Below are 16,719 nucleotides of genomic sequence, written 5' to 3' on the forward strand. Positions count from 1 at the left end.
CAGATCAGTGTATGCACTAAAGGAGTCTCAGAAGATGAAAGAGAAATAGGAGCAGAAAAACTTACTGAAATAATGACTGAAAAATTTCAAAATCATGGGAGGACAATAGACTTCTAAATCCACGAAGCTTAAAGATCTCCAAATAGGACAAATTCAGACAAATCTAACCCAAGCCATTGTCCAACCAAATTGTCAGAGCAGCAAAGGAAAAGGGACTCAACACATACAGGGGAATCTCCATTAGACTCTCAGTGTCTCGAGTTTTCTTAGCAGAAACTGCAGGCCAGGACAGAGTGGATGATACATTCAAAGTTCTGGAGGAAAAAAAAACCTCTGCCAACTAAGAATACTACAGCAGACAAAGTTATCTATTAGAAATGAAGGGGAGCTAAAAGCTGTGATCTCTGAGGGAGCTCATCTCTAACATAGCGTTACAGCTGGGGAAGCCAAAAAACAAAACACAAATCTAACAGTGAAGAAGTTTGTCACCATTAAGCCTGCTTTAAGGAATTGTTTTCTTGAATTTTTGTTTCATAGAAATGAAAAATGTGCTGGGTAGCAACACAAAAGCATGAGTCTTGGGGTAAAGAGATACAGATTAATCAAATATTATACAGGGAGTGTGAATTTCTTTGAATCCCAGTATGAAAGTGAGATAAAATTTTGTTAATGAGTACATAATATTAAAAGAAGCAAACTCTGTCTGCAAGAACACAAAGCATGAGGGTGGTTAAAAGAGCAGTGTGTGTGCATTTAAGTTATGACATATAAAGAAAAGTTACAACTACAAGATATTTTATACAACTATCAAGATAACAAATAAAAACCAGGTAATAGAGAGCCAGGAGTGTAGTTCAGTGACAGAGTACTTTTCTAGCATGTAGGAGGCCCTGGGTTTAATTTCCAGCACCAGAAACAAAGCAAAACAAAACAAAACCAAAAAAAGTGTGTAGTAGTTTCACAAAAGATAATGAAAAAAATGGAAAGCAAACCAATACCAAAAATCATCAAACAAAACAAGAGGAAAAGAGGAATAAAGTCATTGCAAGACAAATAGAAAGAAATTAACAAAGCAACAGTACTTAGTCCTCCCTTGTCCGTAATTTCTTTAAATCAAAATGGATTAAACTCATCAGTCAAAGGGCATAGAGTGGCTAATGGGTAATAAAGCAAGGCCTGATGATGTGCTGTTTATAAGAGACATACTTTAGAATTAAAGACACACATAGATGATGAAGAGACACACACTGATGGTGAGGACATGGAAAGGAGTATTTCATGAAAAGAGTAACCAACAGCAGGAGTGGCTATACTTAGGCAAAATAGATGTTAACTGTAAAATTGTCTCTAGAGACAAATAAGGTCATTCTATAATAATAAAATGTCCATCCATCTCGTATATATGTGTACTTAGTCAACATTGGAGCACCTAAAATTGTAAAGCAAATATTGACAGATCTGATGTCACAAACTGACAAAAATATATTAGTGGTGGGGAAGTTCTGGGGAACTTCCCAGCACTTATTATTGCCAATAATAAATGACTATCCTGTGATAATGGATGGACTACCTAGACAGAAAGTCGATGACAGCTGCCTTGAACACTATAGAGCAAGTGGACCTGACATATGTGTAACTAACTTCTTTCCCAGCAGCAGAAGAGCACACCTTCCTCTCAAGTGCATGTGGAAGATTCTCCAGGACAGATCAGATCTTATATCACGAAGTGAGTCTTAACAAATTTAATACATTCAAAACCATTCCAGATACCTTTTCCAACCACAATGGAATGAAACTGGAAGTTAATAATAACACACAGAAACCAAATAACACACTTTTGAACAACCATTGGGTCAAAGGGAATTTGAAAAGTATTTTAAAACAAACAAAAATGAAAGCACAGTATACTGAAACGTAATGGGTACAGCAAACGTAGTTATAAAAGAAAAATTTGTAGCAACAAATGCCTATATCTGAGAAGAAAAAATATCTCAAGTAAACAACATAATTTTATAACTTATGGGATTAAAAAAAGATCAAGATAAGCCCAAAGTTAGCCAAAGAAGGAAATAGTGAAGATTAAAGTAGAAATAAATTAAATGGAGAACAACAACCGAATAAAAATTAAAAAAATGAAAGTTTTAAGTTAGAAGCACTTCGTATACTGTGAGCTGGAAAGCCAATATTGACACATTATAAACAGTTCGCATGAAGATTAACTGGTTTTTTTGTTTGTTTGTTTTGGCTTCTTTTTTTGTTTTGAGACGAGGTCTCACTATGTAGTCCAAGCTGGCCTCAGACTCACGACGCTTGTGCCTCAGCCTCCCCAGTGCTGGGATAACAGGCGTGTGCCACCATGCCCAGCTGAGAGCTCTTTTGGTTGTCACTTCTGTGCCATCACGCAGATGTGCCGTGGTTGGTCCATGCCCCTGCCCAGGCACATGTTGGCAGCTTTCACGTTTGTCCAATTATGAACAAAGCTCCTATAAATTTTTTTCTGCAGATTTTTGTATGATTACACAGTTTTGTCTCATCACAGAGCATGACTGCTGAAGCCCATGGTGAGATTATGTTTAGTTTTATAAGAAACCGCCAAACTGACTTTAAAAATGGCTGTATTCTTTCACACCTCATCAGAAAATAAATGAGAGTTCTTTTTGTTCACCAAATCTGTCCCTTGGCACCCTCACAGATTGTGGAGTTGGGCCACCCTGTTGTGTTCCTTGATCTGTGGGTCTCTCTAGAGCAGGACTACCCTGTTCTTATTATGGTAGCCTTAGAACACAGTATTTTGTAATCAAGAAGTGTGACACCTCTAGCTTTGGTTCTTCTGGCTACTCAAAACTGCTTTGTCTAGTCAGTCTTTGGTGGTGCCATACGAATTTTAAAATTGTTTTCTATTTCTATACATAATGTGAATGGCATTGGGTAGAGATTACACTGAATCCATATATCACTTTAGGTAGGATGGGTATTTAAACAGTATTAATTCTTTTAATATGAACATAGGCTGATTTCCATCTATCTGTGTATTCTTTAATTTCCTTCATCAATGTTTTATAATCCTCCATACATAAATCTTTCACTTCATTGGTTAAGTTTATACCTATATATTTTATTCTTTTTGCAGCTGTGGTGAATGAGGCTATTTTTTCTTAATTTCCTTTGTGGCTATTTCATTGTTTGTTTATAGAAATGAAATTTTCTATGTTGATTTTATAGCCCAAGACATTACTGAGGTCACTTTTTAGTTCCAGGGGATTTTTGTTGAGTCTTTAGGGTATTATATGTATATGATCATGTAGTCTATGAACATAGACTTTTTGCTTTTTCTCTTTCAATCTGGGTGCCCTTTTTCTTGTCTAATTGCTTTGGCTAGGACTTTCAAAAGAAATGGTGACATGAGCATCCTTGCTTTGTACCAGATTTTAGAGGGAAGCTTTCCATTTTCCCTCTTTGATTATGGTCTTAGCTCTGGGTTTCTTTTGTATATGGTCTTTTTGTGCTAAGGTCTTTCTATACATACTGCTTGAAACTTTTAATTTGAATGAGTGCTGAGCTTTGTGAAGTGCTTTTTCCTTTTATCTATTCAAATGATGGTTTTTTTGGCTTTCATTTTGTTTACACGATTGTAACACACTGATTTGCATTCGTTGAAAATCCTTGAGGCTCTTGGACAAAAGCTATTGTGTCACAGAGTATGATCCTTTTAATATGCTGTTGAATTCGATTTGCTAATATTTTATCAAGGATTTTTACATCTACGTCCATCAAGGATTTTGGCCTGTGGGGTTTTTGGCCTCACAAAACCAGTTTGAAGGGTTCCTCTTCTAGTTTTTGGAAGAATTTTTAGAAGGATTGGTATTAAATCTTCAAATATTTAGCAGAATTTACTCATGAATTTTAGTAAGTGAACTGCCAAGGTGAGCACTAGAATTTCCCCATGAAGTCCTCAGGCCCTGGGCCTTTCTTTGTTGGGAGTTTTTTCCTACTGATATAATCTCCTAGTTTGTTACTAGTCTTCTAAAGCTCTCTATTGCTTCCTGATTTAGTTTTGGTAGGTTGCATTTTTCTGGGAAGATATACATTTCTTCTAGGGTCTCCAGTGTGTTTGCATGTGACTGTTCTTATAATGTACTCTCTGTGGCCCTTTTTATGCCTGATAAATCCATCATTAACATCTCCTCTTCTGAATTTGAGGCTCCCCTCTTTCTCTTCATTTAGGTAAAGGTTTAACAATTTTGTTTATCTTCTTTATTTTTTTTTGGTTTCTTTTTTTTTTGGTTTTTCTCCGGTACCGGGAACCGATCTCACGACCTTGTGCTTGCCAGGCAGGCGCTTTTGGCCACTGAGCTAAATCCCCAGCCCCTTGTTTATCTTCTTTAAAACACTCTTGGTTTTGTTGATTTTTACACGTGCCTGGGCAGGGGCATGGACCAACCACGGCACATCTGCATGGTGGCACAGTAGTAAGTGACAACCAAATGAGCTCTCAGCTGGGCATGGAGGCGCACACCTGTTATCCCAGCACTGGGGAGGCTGAGGCACAAGGGTCATGAGTCTGAGGCCAGCCTGAACTACACAGCGAGACCTCACCTCAAAACAAAAACAGAAACCAAATAAAAAGTGAATCCTCATGTGAACTGTTCATGTGTCAATATTGGTTTTCCAGCTAGTGATCACAGTATCTGAAGGGCTTTGTAGCTTAAATTTTTCATTTAGTAATATGGAAGAATAGGGTTTTTAAGAAAATGAGTAGCTCTTGGAAGAAAAGGTAGAGGCACTAATGTTAGGTGTCACAGAGAGGTCACTTCCAATAAAGCCAGCAGCATGTTCTTTGGGTGACCCATTGGGGACCCTTTGCTGGACCACTGTCAGTGGAATCAACAGGCAAAGCCCCCCGTAGTGCGTTGAGAGGTGAGAGGGATCAGATGTTGAGGCTGTGAAGACTGCGAGTAGACTACATTTGCCAAAAGCATCACTATGGAAGAAGGGCAGCAGTGGGGAAACAGCTGGTACCACAGGAACCCAGGGCCCTGGGCGGAAGGGAAGGGCCGGAGCACGCCTCCAAACTCGAGGGAGGAGGAGGCTGAGAGGCAGGAGAGAGAAGGATGGGAAAGAGCACATCCTCTGGGAGAAGCAGGCTGACCTCCTCTATGCGACTGTAGGGAAGGAGGAGAGATGTGATTGGGTCTCGGAAATAGTTTTGCTGTCTCATTCCTTGTCGTGCAAGCCCCACTGTGCTCCCATGCAGGGCAGGCTGAGAACACACGAGAACGGTAAGGGACATGGCTCCTGCTGAGACGTGAGCGGGTGACCGTCGAGGGCAAGTGGCTGGTGGTGGGAGGCTCTTCTGAGATTCTTTGCCCTGGTCCCTGAGGCGGGGGGCGGTTTTTTCCAGCCGCTCTCTGCTGGCGTGGTGAAGGCACAGTGGGATTTTGGTTGCTCCCGGGCTGGGAGGCTGTGGGGCAAGAGTGACAGAAGGGTGATGCCGTACAGACTGTGCAGGTGCTGGACCCTGCGTCCAGCTAGGGGTGGAGAAGGAGACTCCGCTGGTCTCCTTGCTATAGTGAGGGGATGAGGCCCAGGTAGCCTCAAGAGCCAGTGGCTCAAGATAAGGGCAGGTCAAGGTCCCTGAGGTCAAGAAGGTGCAGAAAAGTCAAGAGGTGCATGCATGTGTGTGTGCACACACACATGTGTGCACGTGTTGTGTGCATGTGTGTGTGCATGTGTGTGTGTGTTTCATACAAATTTAAAATTCAGCCAGGACTGTGATAGCAGTTAGGTAGAAAAAATATTGCTACAACGAACAGACCCCCAAGAGCTGCAGGGACTCAAGCACAGAGAGAATTTATTTCTGTGTTGCGTTGTAGTTCAAGGAAGGGGTGTGATCGGCTAGCAGGGATGGATGCAGGCTTCCCACTCCATGCAGTGACCTGGCTCCCCACCTGCAAGGCACTGCTCCTGGGGCTGTCAGGAGGGCTTCACAAATTTTGAGGTGGACACTGGGAGTTCTCTGTCTCTGGGGATGGGATCAACTGGCTAGAGCTGTCACATCTGGCTGCTGAGGAGGCTGGGAATGTAGTCCAGTTGTGTCCTAAAAGAAGAGAGCATGGATTTGGGGAACAGCTGGCGGCCACTGCCTCAGTGCTCAATCACAGAAAGGAGGACCCGTCCTGTTGCTTATGCCCTGAACACATGTGCAGAAGCAGTGGCCCAGGGGCGGGGCTTTTATAACATGACAGTCATGTGAGATGTGCACATAACATTGCAGGGGGCCGGTGGAGGATTCTGATATAGACCTGGGTTTGAGGCTGGGGTGTTACTTTCTAGCTGTCTGCTCTCTGTCCAATGATGTAGCTCGTTTCACACCTTCCAGCCTCAGTCTTGCCATGTATGGGAGGAAAGTTGGCACTGATTTCACAGCGATAAGGGTGACTCCTGAGAACATTCACGAAGACCAGCTGTTTTGTAAAAGTGCTTTTCCTTCTTTGACTTCAGACTCTTCAGGGTCATCGGTAGAGAGAGAGCACTGCTCAAAAAGGAAGGTGAGGTCTGGGGTATGCAGCAGAGGACCTCACGGGACGTGTCCCTTCGTGGGTGAAAGGGCCCAGGCAAATGACTGGTGGAGCTGAAACCAGCCCCATAGTGAGAAGACCACGGGGGTGTGCAGAACGGCAGTGCCTGGCTCCGTAGGAACAGAAAGCAGAGTTGCCTGAGCTTCTGATCTTCTATAAGAACATGGAGTGTGACCTTTCATCAAAAGTCTCCTCATGTATTTTTCTTAGAATTTTTTATTCGTATAGGTTTGGAATATATAAAGGCTATATGTATTGTAGGATATTGCCACACATGCAAATAATCTCCTAATCTTTCAATGTAGGAATATAAATTAAAAATCTATTAAAATCACTCTGAGGGTCAAACAAAATGTGCCTTTGGGCTGGTCTGGCCTGTGGGCCACGACTTCGGCATCAGTTAAGCTCGGCCGTAGTCGAGGCCTCTGGACAGATCTTTTGTGCCGTCCAACATGGCGGCCACAGCCACAAGAGGCTATTCCAGTGAAAACTACTTTCACTTGTATAAAAGTTCATTGAAATGAAAATAATTAAGTATTCAGCTCCCCAGTGTCACGAGCCATATTAACTGGTCACTGCTGTGGACAGCCATATTTCCCGGTCAGTCCTGTGGACAAATGTCCACTCCTGTGGACATTTTCCTGGTCACTCCTGGACACTCTTGTGGAGCTATATGTCCTGGTCACTTCTGTGGACAGTACCTGTGCAGGGCATATCCTTGCTGTGGGAAGTTCTTCAGCAAACCCTGCTTCTGGGTATAAGGGGCATGAAAGAGAGGCAGTGTCGCTTCAGGAGAGTTTCCTTTTCTTACACAGAGATGTGCTGTTCCATCCCGCCTGTGTGGACTTAAGACTTGCTGTTCCGCGAATGGTCTGTTAAGCTGGGATGGGGGCGAGAGGACAGGCCCCCCATTCCTATTGTTTTACATGCAAGCGTGAGCCCTCTCTGCTACAACTCTGGTGACTCAGGGAGACTGCACAGTCTGCGAAGCCTTTCATCTCACCCCGCTTTACCCATTTTATTCTGAGTGTGCAGGAAGGAGCCAGCTGCTGTGTGAGAAGAGGGTTATTTCTTAACACCTTTGAGGCAGAATGCTTTGTTCTTCCAGGGGGAAGGACCGGGAGCTGTTCTAGACAATCACTGTGCACCAGGACGGACAAAGAAGGCCTCTTACTGACTCTGCTTTGGACACTGGGTGGTGCTTTGGTTGGGCTGGGGGAGCCCTAAGGTGTAGAGGTGCGGTCCCTCAGTTCTGCAGATCCCCGGGATGGGGATCCAACAGGAGGCCACTCTAGCTGGTATGTAGTGGTCAGCATTCCACAGGTGTCCACAGGAGGCCCACCCGTGGGTGCCAGATCCCAGTCCCTGGAATAAGCCAGGCTGGGGTTCAGGGTAAGAGTTTCCGTCCCCAAGAGGGAATCGGGCAGGAGCCACGTTTTAGAGGGAGACATTGGTAGGCAGGCTCTGGCTGATGGCACTTGGGAGGGCCTATGCCAGACGGAAAATCGCAAGAGCCCTCTGCTCAGAGGGCCAAGGAGGAGACCGGAAGTGTATAGCAAGGTGATGGAGAGATCCCAGTTTCTGGCTATAAAATGCCAAGTCCTGTCTCAGAGGAAAAAAATACCTAATACTAAATCTCTGACTATAGGGTTTTATGACGCTCATACCTCCTTTGGACTTTTGTTTTTTCTTTTTTTTTTTTTTAAGAAAAAGTCTCATTATGTATCTTAGGTTGGCCTTGAACTCACTCTGTAGCCCAGGCTGACCTTGAACTCACGGCAATCCTTTTTCCTCAGGCTTTTAAGTGCTAGGATGATAGGTGTGCACCACCATGCCCAGCTTGCCACCTTATGACTTGACTGGAAACTGGACTGAGTGTGCTTGACCCAGTGGTGGTGGTGGAAGTGGGGATCCTAGGACTGGGCTGGGGTGAAGACACAAACTATGGCCTGGAGGGAAAATGGATAAGCTTGGCAGAGGGGAAGGAAACAAAAGATCAGGAAGCAGGGACTGGTAGGGAAGCGACCCACAGCCTTCTAGAAAGTTTAAGGGGGATGGTTGTAAGTTTTGTGCCTTGGAAGATCATGTTAGACTTGAATTCTAAATATACTATATAGCAAAGTGTGCTGTCCAAAGTGTATATTCACATCAACCCATCCATCTATCCACTCATCCATCCACCCATCCACCTATCCACCATCCACTCATCCATCACCTGTTGACCCATCTATTCCCCCACCCAACCATCCATTTATTTTTATTTTTTTATTTTTTTGGTTTTTCTCCAGTACCGGGAACTGAACTCACGACCTTGCGCTTGCCAGGCAGGCGCTTTTGCCGCTGAGCTAAATCCCCAACCATCCATTTAGGAATCCATTATCCTTCCATCTATCTACCCATCTAACCATCTATCCATCCACCCACCCACCCATCCATCCATCCATCCATCCACCCACCCATCTACCCATCTACCCACCCATCCATCCATCCACCCACCCAACCATCTATCCATCCACCCATCAGCCCACCCATCCACCCATCCATCTCCACCCATCCACCCATCCATCTCCATCCATCCATCCATCCATCCACCAACCCATCCATCCCCATCCGTCCACCCATCTACCCATCCATCCACTCACCCACCCAGCCATTCGTCCATCCACCCATCCATCCAGGAATGTGGTGATGTGAGGCAGTGGCTCTGGATGGAGAGGGGGAGAGGTGAAGGGCATTACTCCCGACCTAATTTCTCCAGCCATAGGATTGTGCTCTTCCTCTCAATGTCTCTTCACCTTACAGTGGCTTTCTGACTAATCTGACTTCATTAGAGAACAGGAGATCTCTGAGTGTCCTCAGGGCCCTCCATCGGTCTGGGTCTACATTAGTTCAACTTTGCCCTTTGCTGTAGAATTTTGTTTAAAGGTCAACTGATGAGGCAGATAGTTGGCTCCCGGCACTAGTTACCTGCTTATTTTTCCATTAATTGCCTTATCTGGTTTATGTCTTAGCAAGGGTCCCAATCAGTTTCTTGGGGGATCCTGAGTGTGCTTAGGAGTTAGGGGGACCAATTTTGGGTTGATGACAGTCTGTGGGTGTTAGCACCACCACCCCCTCCAGCTTAGGGTGGAGGAGACAGCCTCTCCAGAGCTGGGACAGCCCTGGGTGCCATCAGCCTGTGGTGCTCTGCACACACCTTGCCACAGGAGGGGGCTGGTGAGGAGCTCCAAGCACTCCTCCCAATCTCTGAGGTGCATGGGGACAGTAGCTCACTAGCTGAAAGCAAACAATGGTGGGAAGCAAGGAAGGGAAGAAAGAAGATCAATTTGATTGGGGGAAAGTTCAGAATTTTGTTTATTTTTTGGATAGTCCTGGGGATTGACCCCAGGGCCTTTGCACTGAATTATAACTCTAGCTCTTTGTTATTTTTTTGTTTTGAGACAGGGTCTCAATTGCCCAGGCTGGGCTTGATCTTGTTATCCTCCTGCCTCAGCTTCCCAGAATGCTGGGATCACAGGCATGCACCACCACAACTGGCTAGAGTTTTGTGAAATCTTTCCCATATCCACAGGGTCTAGTGAGAATTCCCAGCTTCAGCTAATAAACTGCCCCAGAGAGGCCTTAGGGGACAAGAACCACTGAGCTACCATGTATTTCTGGGTGAAGGAGCAGCGTTCATGGCTGACTCTTTTAAGAGACTCAAGCTCCTGAGACCCTGAGGTCCCTGGATTACCCCCAACCGTTTCTTGGCTTCTGCAGTGGATACAGTTTCTGACTTGGGAAAGGCCCTGCTGGTGAGAATGTGCCTTTGTTGCGGGAGTGGTGGAGCCCGAGCCTGTGGTGTGACTGGGAAAGAGAAACCCAGGCACAGCTCCTGTCCCTGACACCCGCGCAGCGCTGGGCTTCAGGAACACTTAGCTGAAGCCTCCGAAGGACAGCTCAGTGGCCAGAAATGGGCAGGTCTGCTGGGCCAGGAGAACCTGCTTTTAGCACCTTCTTCAGTGATGCAATTCTGGTATTTTAACAACCCAGGGTGAGCTGGGCTTGCTGACCTAGGCCTGTAATCCCAGCACTCTGGGAGGCTGAGGCAGGAGGATCACAAATTTGAGTCCAGCCTGAGCAGCTTGGCAACTTAGTGACTCTGTGAGACTCTGTCTCAAAACAAGCACAATAAAGGCTTGGGAAAGTAGCGCAGCGCAAAGGCCCTGGGTTCAATCCTCAGGAAAGCAAAGAAAACAAACAAACAAACGCCTGGGCTGAGTCAGGATCTGGGTGGCTGGGACACAGCAGAGAGGCCTTGGGACCTTGGCAGGAGGGGCCAGGAGGGAGTGGGCAGGGGGTGCTCTGCTCCCGCCCCCCATCGCGTGTACACTCTGTTCCCTGAGTGGGCCGGGAATGAGGCTGCTCAGGGGCTTCGCACTGACAGGCAGAGACAGACTGAGAACACCAAGGACACAAAAAGCCACTCGCACACGAGCGGTGCTCCTGGGAGCCCAGGCTGAGCAAGGGGACCCTGGAGGACGCGCGGGCTGTGACTTCCCTGAGCCAGGCGTAGGGGGAGAGGAGAGGGCCAGGCCCCCACTGGGGAAAAAGGTCCCTGCGAGGACCGGAAGAGGATCTTGGGGTCCGGGGGCCGGAGGGGACGGAAGTGGTACGGGAGGAAGCCGACCGGATCGGCAGTTCCCGGTGTACCAGCGCCCGCCGGTCTGAAACCCTGTGCTCTTTGTAGCCAGGAGGCAGCGCATTAGGCATTCCCACCCATGGAAATCGTGCCTTCTACCCGTCCGTGTCCCCATGACAGGAGGGCCCGGGCCACCCAACAACACATCTACCAGGGATGAGGACAGAAAGGGTTGGAAAATTGTGTGTGTGTGTGTGTGTGTGTGTGTGTGTATGGGGGTTGAACCTACTGCCTTCACCTGACCATTTAACATTTTCAAGCAGGGTCTTGTTAAGTTGCTAAGTTGCCCAGGCCGGGCTAAAATGTTGGGTCCTCCTGCTTCAGCCTCCCAAAGAGCTGGGATTGCAGGCGGGCACCACCCCATCTGATGGACAGCTGACTGTGGGGCATGGGGAAGGATGTAGGTGCAGAGGCAGGGCTCGGAGGGGCAGGGAGAGAGATCCCCTGTGCTTGTCTGCTGCACGAGGCAGCGCCTGTGGGCTTTGGGGTTGCTTGGACTGGAATCCCTTTCCCGCTCCTGTGGGAAGCTGCGCCTAGGCTTATGTTTTACTTTCCCCGCCTGTAAAATAAGGACACGAAGACTTACCCAGCAAGGGTTTGGGGAAGAGTAAGGAAGATGTGTTTATTTTTATTTATTTAACTTTTGGTGGTACCTTCCCTGTAGGGATCCAATCCAGGGCTTCGGGCCGCTAGGCAAGCGCCGCGTTGCCGAGCTGCTCCCCAGCCAGGAAGGCGTGGGGAAGCCCTCAGGACCGTGCGGGATCACAGCAGGCGCTCACAAGTGCTGGCTCCCTTACCACTCCGGAGAAGTATTTCACCGGACAGGGCTGCTACCGGGAGGCAGACGTACTGAATGATAGTGATAATATTTGTCTTCTATTGTAAAATGTTCCCACCGGGGAGAGAACAGGCCTCGCTGGGCTCTGGGCGGCTGAGGAAGGGCTGGGCAGGGGCTGAAACCTTCCCTGTAGTTCACGTTTCCCACTTCCTCCTCCAGAGGGAAGGGCGGGGCGGGCTGGGGCTCAGTGCCAAGCAGCAATTCCCGGGCCTGCCCACCGGAGACGAGGATGCGGGCTGGGCAGGGGCCACACCGTTAGGATGGACAGACAGGCGGTCTGGGAGCGCTGGGACCCTCACCCTCTCCTGGCCGGATGGAATCTAGGACTCCAGGACAGGGCAGACCCCATGCACATTCCTCATCAGCCACCAGGGGGCGGGCTGAGGTAGGACGGCCTGACAGGTGCCCGGGTCTCCAGAGGGCTCAGAGACCCCCGGAAAATCTGTAGGCACACAGGATGGGCGGCAAGCTGTGGATTGCCCGGGTGCCTGGCGGATTTGCACGGAAAGCCTCTTGGCCCGGTGGAGCAGGACATCCATCCGCAGGACCCTTTCAGAGTCCTGGCGGAGGTGGCCCACGGTCCGTCCAACACCAGCAAGGAGGCCCGGGGCTCGGAGGTCTGCACTGCCCACGCTCGCTGGCGGCCACCCAGGAAAGGACGCGCCCACCGAGCAGGCAGCCGGCAGGTGCCGTGGCCCGTCCCTGCTGTCCCCCTGCGCTGCGCGCCCTGCAGGGCCGCATGCGCGAGCAGCAGTCGCGACTGCCCGATGCCATCCGCAGCGAGGTGTCCTACTCCGTGCCCTTGGGTTCTGGCAAAGACGAGCACCTTCTCCTGGCCGCTGCACCTTCCCCGCAGGCTGCGGCACCGCCTTGGCCCTTGGCGGCCCACTGCAGCCCGGGCGTCTGCGGCTTTGTCTCCTTGGCCGTGCCAGGCTCCGTCCTTCCTGTCAGCATTTTATGTTTGGAAGTCGCCCGCTCCGCAGCGTTCTCGGTGTCGCGCCCCACAGAGCTCCGGGCGCCTCAGAAGCAGAAACGGTCACCACAGCTTCCCAGAGGGGAAGCAGAAACCAAGGCTGTGGTGGGCTGGGCCGGGCAGACCCTGAGGAACCGAAAGCAGCCCGTCTCCCCAGGGCGCCAGGGTTCCAGTCTGCAGCTCCCCACCCCGATTTCCTGGCAGGCTGTACAACGCAAACATCCTACAAATCCTGATTTGAACTGGGCGCAGTGCTCATACCCGATTCCCAGCGCTCAGGGAGGCTGAGGCAGGAGGATCACAAGTGTGAGTCCAGCCTGGGCAATTTACATCGTCTCCAAACAAACCACCAAAGTGCTGTGTGTGTTGCCCAGTGTGAAGGTCCTGGGTTAAAATGCTAGGATAAAAAAAAAAAAAGAATCCCAGCTGGGTGTTACCATTTCTCCATACATCCATGCATGCAGCCACTTTTAAACCCCTAGTCCTACTGATTTATAAGGATAAGAGAGGAGAAAGATTTTTGAAAGAGTCCTTATTTTGTGGGAGCTCAGACTTGGAAAGGAAGGAAAATGAATCTCACCGAGGCATGGTACAGGGTGCATTGTGCAGTGCAGGTGGTGTAACAGCATGAGTGGGAGAGCACAGGTGTGCGCAAGGAATGACGGGAGCACGTGGTGCAGGCCTGGAATCCTGGCTACTTGGGAGGCTGAGGCAGGGTCACAAGTTCGAGGCCAGCTTGGGCAAGTTAGCAAGATGTCGTCTCAATAAAATAGAAAAGGCTGTACCTCTCTGGTAGAGCACTTGGCCAGCGTGCTGCTGGTTAAATCCCAGTACTGGAGAAAGGAGAAGGAGAGAGGGAGCGTGAGGGAGAGAACAGTTGCACGTCAGTGCTGAGACAGTTTCTAGAGATGCCATGTCTGCGCTGGGGTTCATTTTGGGAGTGGCTGCTCTGCACTCCTGGTGTGGTATCAAAGTTGCAGGGACCTTGGTTTTTTTTTGTTTGTTTGTTTTTGGTTTTTTTTCTGGTACCAGGAATCGAACTCACGACCTTGCGCTTGCCAGGCAGGTGCTGTGCCACTGAGCTAAATCCCCAGCCCCTACCTCGCGGTTTTAGGAGTTCGGGAGGGGGTGACGATCTGCCAGGAAGGAAGAGTGCAGCGACAGCTCAGCAGAAGCCTGACTTGGGGTTTTTTCCGTCCACATTCACTGCAGTGGTGATGTGTGGGAAGTCTGGTCCTGGCACCGTCACAGCAGTGCTTCCTCAGACACCGGAGGTCCAGGCTGCCTGCTGTGGCCCGGCAGGGTGCTGGTGGCAGCAGGAGCGTGGGCTCGCAGCTTCTAGAACAGGGGCGCCTTGGCTTCCAGGCGCTGGGATTAAGGACACAGGCCAGGACGCCGATGCCCTGCAAGCTTGGGCACCATACAATGAGTCAGGAAAAATGCCATTAAAAATGACACAATCATGTTAAAGACTGCGTTAGTGCTGGTGCCCTGGGGCCACATGTGGGCTGGGGGCCATGGGTGGGGTACACCCAACCTGGGAGTCTGGATATGAATAAAGAAACGGACAAACCTCCATAATGGGCGGTGCATAGTAGTAGAGGGGGACAAGTCAGGAGTGCTCCAGATCAGGGGCAGACTTCCTAGAAAGGTGAGAGGTGAGCTTGGCTTGAGAAAAAGTGTCCTGGGAAAGGGAGGGAGGGAAGGGAACAGCAGAGACTTGAGAAGGGGCATTTTACAGGCTCTGACAGCACAGGACAGCAGGCTTCGCTGAGCACAAGGACAGGGTGGAGTCCAGGGCGGAGAGCCGGGGTCAGACCGAGAAGGCACCTCCTTACGGCACGCACCCGGGGCACCCAGGGCACCCAGAACGCTGCTGCTCTTGACTTAAGGACCTCACTCACTAGCGCTTCCTCCTCTCTCCTTGTGCTGTGTGGGGTGACGGGCTTGGAAAGGGGCGGTGAACGTGAAGCAGGCTGCACTGCTGTTCCCAGCTTGGCATAGATTTAAAACATTCAGAAAGGTCATGCTGGAGAATAGGTTTGAACATCAGGTTCCCAGATGATTTGTCACTTCACAGGAAATTCTCATCTAGTGCTTTTTTTTAGGATTTAAAAAGACATGGTTTATATTAACAAATCTATCCGTGCAGAGCGCGTGGACAATTCTTTCCCACGCCTTTTTATTTTTCTGCATTGTACTGAGCTGTACGTACAGTAAGACCTGCAGAATGCACAGTTGTTTTCCTTTAATTTTCCAACTAAAACTGTTTGTACCTTCTGTGTGCCAAGTACTCTCAGGCTCCGGACCGAGCAGATAAATCAATTTAAACCTTGTATTTCCGGGTATTTATGGGTAGAAATGTCAATTATCGACTAAGAACCATCCATCAATGGCTTTAGAGATAAAACTGACAAAGACAATCACGGAAAGCTCTTGAGAGCTTTCATCACCACACAAAATATTCAAAGGCAAATTGGCAAATAACAAGATGTATTTAAACCTCTTAACACCGAACAAATCAGGATCAGGAAAGAATAACAAGAATGTAAGCAAACAATATGATTACAGACCATTTTGTTTTAAATTAATTGGAAAATGATTTTTTACTGTCTTGCCAAGTGATTATTTTTCTTGCGATTTTATAGGACCTTCTCCCCCACGTCTTGTTTAACCAGTAGTGGCCGACACCAAATACTGGGGGACATCAGCCCACCCTGCTCTCACACCTCAGACAGGTACAGGGGAGGCGTCCCCTGGTCTTCTCCAGAGGCACGGCCAAGTCCAAGTGGAATGGACTGGAAGAGGCGAAGCTTCCTGTGGGGATTTTAGGGTGAATTTCACATCTCCCCTGGTGGCCAGGGGAGCCAAGTGCAGTCACCAAGACACAGGGCTCCAGGAGTCCTAAGTTACTCTGTATTTATCTGGCTAATCTTTACTAAGCAGGTGTGAGCCAATTAAACAAACCCCACTGATCGTTTGCATTGTTTGATCTCAAGCACAGAAGGCACAAAGCCAGGAGGGTCCAGATGTTTTAGTTCTTGTACCTCCTGGGGAACCTCCGAAGGGGTGGCCCGCTGGGTACCCACTGGACCAGCTCTTCCCCCCACATGGATGTGAAGAGCATCACACTGGGTTGACTGGCAGGTTCAATCCCTAGGGCTGCTCAGAGAGGCCTTGAACGCCCTTTAAGGGCGACTTGAGCCTACTGGGGAGGCAGGCCTTCGTGGTTTTCACTGGCCTCGAAGGTCTGAAGGTTCCCCAAGACTCAGTTTACCCTTCTTTTGCGGTATTAGCTCTCTTTTTCTGTTGCTCTGGCTTCCTCGCAGCGCACCTCCTCGCCTTCTGCTTAACCCTGCGGCGTGGGAGTCTATGAGGGCCGCAGAGCCGCAGTCTCCTCGGGCACCAGCCGGACGAGCCCCTCGCCCAGCGCCTCCCGACCCCACCGGGGGGGTGGGAGTGGCTGCCAAGGGGGCAGAGCAGGGCCCAGGACTGAGGCCTTCGGGCCTCCGCAGGGCGCTCTCCCCCACGCGGTCCTCGTGTCCGGCGGGCACAAAGGGCGGACCCCGGGGATGCCCCGCCGCCCCGGCCCCGCTTCCAGCTGCAGGCTGCACGCTCCCGGCCCGGGGCCGGCTCGTCCCCGCCCCCG

At 49.2% G+C, this 16,719-nt stretch overlaps 1 protein-coding gene across 1 annotated transcript in view; it reads left to right on the top strand.

The window, feature by feature from the left end:
- Dpysl2 (dihydropyrimidinase-like 2) overlaps positions 1-16,719 on the top strand; it is a 118,658-nt gene that overhangs the window by 38,957 nt on the left and 62,982 nt on the right. The gene's annotated exons all lie outside the window — the stretch shown is intronic.

Source organism: Chinchilla lanigera, unplaced genomic scaffold (assembly GCF_000276665.1).
Source record: "Chinchilla lanigera isolate Chin_1 unplaced genomic scaffold, ChiLan1.0 scaffold00002, whole genome shotgun sequence".
In the NCBI taxonomy this organism is placed as follows: Eukaryota; Metazoa; Chordata; class Mammalia; order Rodentia; family Chinchillidae; genus Chinchilla; species Chinchilla lanigera.